This window comes from Aphelocoma coerulescens, chromosome 24, assembly GCF_041296385.1.
Source record: "Aphelocoma coerulescens isolate FSJ_1873_10779 chromosome 24, UR_Acoe_1.0, whole genome shotgun sequence".
Classification (NCBI taxonomy): domain Eukaryota; kingdom Metazoa; phylum Chordata; class Aves; order Passeriformes; family Corvidae; genus Aphelocoma; species Aphelocoma coerulescens.
Genome location: NC_091037.1, coordinates 1,664,931 through 1,671,649, shown reverse-complemented (window position 1 = coordinate 1,671,649; position 6,719 = coordinate 1,664,931). Strand labels below are relative to the sequence as shown.

At 47.3% G+C, this 6,719-nt stretch overlaps 1 long non-coding RNA gene across 1 annotated transcript; it reads left to right on the top strand.

Annotated features, from left to right (window-relative positions):
• The first annotated feature begins 1,198 nt into the window (after window positions 1-1,198).
• Window positions 1,199-3,717, top strand: LOC138098384 (uncharacterized). The gene is made up of 3 exons (XR_011146612.1): window positions 1,199-1,240; window positions 1,756-2,048; window positions 2,316-3,717. It is a non-coding gene; the product is annotated as an uncharacterized lncRNA (long non-coding RNA).
• Window positions 3,718-6,719: the final 3,002 nt, after the last annotated feature.

The following is a 6,719-nucleotide window of genomic DNA, read 5'->3' as shown; positions in this document are numbered from 1 at the left end:
GTCCCATTGCGTTTGTGTTCCTTGGCAGGAGCCTGTCAGCCCCGGGAGGGAGGCCCAGGCGTGGGCCTGCAGGAGTTATCATTAGCTGAGTGCATTCGTTATGGCTAAAGGGCCTTGCTCGTAATTATTCTCTCTATAAATTGCACATCCATTTCAAATTATTATTACAAGATGGCTGGCTAATGATTGTTCCCTTTTGATTATTTATAGGGCATTTCCTCTGCCTCAGCTGTGGCCGCCAGGATGGGTTCCAGGCTCTGCAGCTTTTGGAGCAGGGGCTGACAAGCCCTTTGCTGTGGCTTCCAATTAGGGAGGAATTACAGCACTTCTGGAGGGGAAAGCAGAGGGAGGAGGGGATGGGCTGCCTCTGGAACAGGGGAGAGGCTGTGCTGAATTTTTCCTTCACTGCAAAGCGCTCAGAGATGTCCACAGGCATCGTCTGCTTAAGGGATGCTGATCAGAACAAGGTGAGCTGGGATTCCAGCTCCTTCTGTGAGGGCTAAAAGCACCAATCCCCATCAGGGGATGCTGCTGGGTGTCCAGAATACCCTGGAGGAGGGTTTGTGAGGCTGGGACAGGGCTGACCTCACCGCCCTGGGGAGATGGAGAATGTGGTGCAGGGAGCAAAGTCCTGGTGCCCTTCAGCTGCAGAGCCCAGGGCTGGCTCCTCTCAGTGCTGGCATCCCTCTGGCAGCATTCCCAGAGAAAAGCCAAAAGCAAAGCTGAAAGAAGAGCCAAACAGACCAGAATCCAGAGTTTGTGCAGGTCCTGCCCCAGCCCTCCCTGATGGGAACTGTTGAACTCCCTTTGCTCCTGGTCTATAAAATGAGGATAAAACCCTGCCCTGCTCTGTCATAAGGAGAGTAATTAATATTCATGAGGCAAGGTAATATTCCAGGGGAGGGAATGGCTCTGTCTGCTCTGACTAATGAACATCTGTCATCTGCAGCACTCGGGAAGGTAACAGTGATATAAAAATGTGAGGTACTGATGCACACCCAGACACTTTAGAGCTATTTACCCACTCACACAAACCAAATTAGCACCTGCTGGGGGAAGTGCAGGGGCATCCATTCACACAAACAGATTTTTTCCATCAAGGAATGTGCTTCAGAGATAGAGGCAGCCTCGGTTTCACAATTAGGCAATTAACGTGGCCATTAAAAGTGAGTTAAGCTCATCGAACCAAAATGAAGTGCACCCAAAAATTTGGAATTGGATATCAGAGACTCAAAGCAAGGTATGGCTTTACATTCCTGATGGCTGTCCCTGGTCCCTGGGACGTGACAAAGAACTGGCTCTCCCCAAATTTCTTGGGAAAAATATCAGCCCTGACACTGCTGCAGCAGCTTCAGCTGTGTTCCTGTAGCTGCTCCCAGTGGTGAACACTTGGTGAGAGAATATTTCATTCAAAGGGCAAAAAGGTAAAACGAAAACAATCCAGGTGCTGGATAATGCCTGTTTCAATGCCAAGCAAACTTCCTGAAAGTTGGTGAGGCCCAAAGTCACCAGGTCCTGATGCAGCCCAGGTGTTGTGTGCTGTAACAGAACTTGTTAAATCTGAGATGATCTGCCCTCTAAAGGGCTCTGATCCCTAATTTCTTATTATAGGAGCTGGGATAACTGTGCTGGGAAAAGCCTTTTACAGAGCTGTGCTGATTTGTCCTGAGTATTTATTGATTAATATAATCCAAGCTTACAAGCTCCTGAGCACTGACTCCTTTTTATTTATTTATTTTTTTTCTGTCTTATTAGCATTCACCTGAAGGAAGATGGATGCTTTAAAAAGAGCAGAATTCAGAAAAACAGTTCACTGCATAAAAGCCACTTCACCCTTTGCTGTGCCCCTGACCAGTAATTTTGGCTTCCCCACAAAGCTTCCTCCCCACACCCCACTTTTTTTGTCCGGCCAGGAGCCAAGGGAAATGCTCAGAAACAAGAGCAGGGCCTGTTGAAAGGGAATGTGAGGGAGCAAGAAAAATCCCCTGCAAGAAAAGAGGTCAAGAAATTATCAATAGAAGACTCTGTCAAGGTGGCCACTCGCTCAGGTCTGATCTCTGTGAATGTGTCCCCTCTGATTAGCTTTACATCTGGGGGCTATTGTGGGAGTGTATTGTGTTGGAAACCATTCTCCAAACTGAGCAAATGCCCCACTGCTTCTCAGGCCCTTTGTGCGAGCCAGGGAGTGGGAATGTTTTGTGTCTGGGATGAACCATGGCCTCTCCTCCCATCCTGATGCTTCAGAGATTGTTCTCAGATTTGGACACACTTCAATGGACACTTTTTAATAATATTTTTTTTTATTCTGTCTATAGGTCTTTTGTACGTTTTCTTTCTTGCTTTTCAAGGCTGAGAGGGAGAGTTTTGAAGATAACAAGTCCATTTGTCTCCTGCTTTTTGAAATGTAGATATCGATTTTTGTTCAATTTCCCCGGTTTGCACCTGAAGTCAACTGGACAGAGGAGTAGGGCCAGGGAGAAAATGATGGATCACTGAGGAGAAGGATGAGCTGGAAAGCACAGGAGACTCCCACAAGACTGAGTTTTGGCTCTCTCATCCTTTTGTAGGTGGTGTGAGTGAGTGATTCTGAACAAAAAGCTACTTCTGGCTTCCCCCAGTGCAGCCAGAGGCACGGGGAATGTTCTCCACAGGTGCTTTGGATGGTGTTTATTGACTTTATTGACTCCTCAGCCCAGCTCTGGGTTTTGATGTTAAATTCATCTGAAGTTCATTCCTTCATTTGTGTGGAGGTGTTTGCTGGGGGGGATTTGGGGCAGCAGAAGCAAGGAAAAAGGAGAGTAAGTCATTAAATAATTAGCAGGAGGTGCTGAATTCCCTTATTTCTGTGTCTGGCAGGATCATATTCCTGCCTGGGTGCAGACTGGGGTAATTGGATTTTTTTCCCCACCAGATTCCAGATGCTCTGGAATTGCTGGGTAGAACTTGCAGTGCTGTCCAGCTCAGCTCGAGCCCTGGACTGCCTGCCTGGAAAATGGGAAGCAAGGCTTGGACGAGCCTTTTTTAGGGGGAAATGACATTTGTGTGACACACACTGGTGTGTAGAAGTGGGGTGTTTTCCTGGGATGGACCATTTCACACATGGAAATATTAAGGTGCCCTGTAAAAATGTTTTAAATCCCTATTTCTCCATTAGCATTTTTCAGCGTGCTTGTGCTATCCAACCCTTTCTTGGGGTGAGCTTGGGATGTTTGAGCCTCCAGCTCAGCATTTTGAGGGTTTTCCAAGGAATTTCTCCCGAGAGACAGGGCTGATTATCTCCACATCAGGTGGAAACCTCCTCCTCCAGCAGAATGGTTGCTAATTTTGAGGTGAGGTGGCTGTCACAGCACCACCGGCGTTGTCTTGGATGTGACATTTGAACAAAGCTGCTGCAGGCTCTGTGCTGCGTTTCTGTAACCATGAGCATGTTAATTAGATGCAAATTGTGTCTAAATATTTAAACTAAAATCAAAACAAGCCACTCTCCCTGCTCCATACCAAGCACCCAGCTCACCCATGGCATAGCAACCATCTCCAGGAGGTTTGGGAGACATCAGGAGGGATGGGAAAGGGTGGAGGGAACGCTTCCAATGCGACCTTTAAAGATTAAAAGCATTTGTTCAGAGCAGCATATGGGTGCACAAAGCAGCTCTGACAGCTCTGTTAGGGAGTTCTCACAAACTGTTGTTCCATATTGGAATCTCGTAATGGCTGCATTTTGTGGACACATTTATTTCTTCTTTTTTTTTTATTATTTTTTTTTTGGAGGCTGTTTCTTGGGAGGGAAGTGGAGAAAGGAAGATCAGAGACTGTGGAGTGAATTTGCAGCCCTGTGCCTGGGCACTGCTTGGCAGAGATGGGATTCACCTCCCCACACAAGCACAGATGAGATCAGACATCCCCAACTTTGCTTTCCTGGAGAGGTTTTTCCACTTTCCCGAGGGAAGGGGAAGCTTTCCCCAAAAAAACTGATCAACACCTTCTGCTGTAACAAGATGTTTGTTCTCTCTGTGCTTAAATGGAGAAATCCAGTGTGGAAGGAGCCTCTGCAGCACTGCCCCAGGGCCTCACCTCGTGTGGGAACGATGGAAAAGCTGGGATTTTGTGTGAGGGGAAGCCTTGGCAGCAGCTCAGTCCCCAGCACTGCAGCAGGTGCCTCCTGTCAGCCTGGGCTGAGTGAGGGGCACTGAGGGAATGGAGATGAGACTGAAAATCAGGGGCTGAAGTGTGTGCTTTGCTGGCTGTGGGCAAATGGAGAAGGATTTGGGATGTGCTTCCTTATTTACAAACCTATCAGTGGGAGATGGGATTTCTGATCCTCATTTCTGCTGCTCAGAGGCTGAAAAACTCCCCTTGTGTTTCTATTCCTCATTTTCACCTGTTTTTCCCCCTCTCAGGCCAGAATCCCTGGTTGTCAGGCCTGAGGGCTCTTGTTCCAGCTGTTATCTCCCCACACAGAGATATATTCCATCTGTCCAGGATTTTCTGTATCCTCCCATGCCAGGGCCACTTTCCAATGTGCCCTGCCTGGAACTGGGGACAAACTCTGATTTCAGACTTCCACTTCATGCACTGCTGTGTTTGTGCACAGCCTTTGCTCATAACATCCTCAGCTGGTGGAATGAAAGCACAAACAGAGCCTGGGACAGCCCCAAATCTTGCCCTGCACCTGCTGAATTCCCGTGGAACAGGAGCTGGGTCAGGGGGTGAGGGTGCCCCTGGGCAGGAGGGACACAGGGCCAGGACCCTCCTCCCTGAGCATCCCAGCAGCTCCTCTGCCCAGAGTTCTGTGGTCCAGGTGTTGAGCAGCTGCCGTGCAGGTTCCAGGGATTGCTGGAATATTAAGCACTCTGCACCCTCACACCCACACAGAAACCCAGCAGCAGCTTCGGTTTGCTCAGCCAGATGCCTTTAAATTGAATTAATCTCCAGCTCTGGTTCCTATGCAAACTCCATCAATTTGTCTGCAATTAACTCGTGGCTGTTGCAGATTTAAGGGTTTTTTTTTTCCTTGGAGAGAGTTAAAAAAAAAAAAGAGGCAAAGCAGCAGCTGATGGAGTCCTGCTTTTCATTCTCCAAACTGCCAACTCCTGGCTGTGTCTTCTCATGCCCACAAACAACGGGACCTTTCCCTTCATTAGGTTTTATTGCTTCTGCTGGATTGAACAGTAACAAAGGTGCAGGAGTTAAACTGCAGGTGCAGGATCCAGTTACTGCCCCGTAATGAGTGACTGTGGCCGTGAATGCAGTGATTTTATGGGGTGTAACCTCAGACAAACACGAGAAAATCTGAATTTAGGGTATGAGAAAAAAGGTTTAGGCTCAATTGGTTATTTTGCCATGGACTGGTGGGGTGCACAGAGGCAGGTACTGAGATTGATAACTTTATTTAGGTTATATTAATTTGTTTAGCTGGGTGCATGTCTGAGTCTGAGCTTTCATTTAATGCAGGGATTATTTCCAAGGTAATATTTAGGATCTGTATGTCATCAGTGGGGAGAAAAAATTAACTTCTTTGGATAAGCTTGTATCTCACAGATGACATGAGGTTCAGAATTTACACTCCTGAGCTAAGCATTATGACAGGAAAAAATTAAAATGCTTCCCAGTCAAATTTTGGTGTTGCCTGTTGTGAGTTTGAAACACCTCCAGCCACATCCAGAGCTGGAATTCTGTGTCTGCGTGCCCCTGCTTTCACAAGCAACCCTTGGTGAAAAGTTCTGGTGAAATTAAAGGGTTGGGTTTCTTTGCTTATCTTTAAAACTCATCTGCCAGTCAAGGTCAGCCAGCAGGACACAATCCCTGCAGCTGGAAAAAGGGATGGATTTGGGAACTGGGTCACTTGGGTTTAATTAATTGTTCCTCACAGAAGAGAGAAAAGGAGCAGCTCCCCCCCCAGCCCAGCATGTCCCAAAATGGACAATTTTGTACAAACTCGGGGATTGTTTTCCTTGCTCTGTGCTTATTTTTTTTGGTTTTCCTCTTGACTTTGCAGTTTGGTTTTACTTGAAATAGAAACATCTGTGGCTGGTGCCTCTCTCCAGAGAGCCAGGCTGGTTTGTTCTCCTTTTGCTGGGCTAAAATAGTTGGAGAAATTACTGTTCGAGTTCTTGGGTAAGTCCTGACCCCACAGACATCAGATTTCTCAGGGATTTCAGTGGTACAAATGTTTTCTTGAGTGGGTTTGGTACCTCTATTTTCTCTACTGTTCAAGTGCAAGAATTAGGAAGAGAAATAACCCTACAAAGGAGTCAGAGCATCAGTGCTGGGTTCCTGCTCTGCTTTGCTGTCTGAAGGAGCTTCTACTTCCAAGTTGTTCCCAGCTGTTGAGCTTGAACTGTGCAAAGAATGATCCCATGAGAGCCTGAAAAGCCTCCCTGCCCTCTGAATTTTGCAGCAGTGTAGCTTTTGGCCTGCCATTTATTTTCCTTGGGTTTAGGAGAGGAAAGAAGTAAAAGAGATGGAAGTGGGCTGGAGTGCTTTGTCATCTTGGGGTTCATTGTTGTGCTGCCTTGATGAGAAGTTTGCCCCTAGGAGGAGATTGTTCTTTTTGACTCCCCCACTCTTCCCTGCATCCAATCAAAACTGCCCAGGGAACTCAGAGGAAGCAAAAAAATCTTGTTTCCAGGGGATTAGATCAGCCCTGCTTGGGCTGATTCCCTCAGAAAGGTCGGCCCAGGAGTTGTTTGTGCAGGGCAGAGATAAGGGGCAGCATCAGG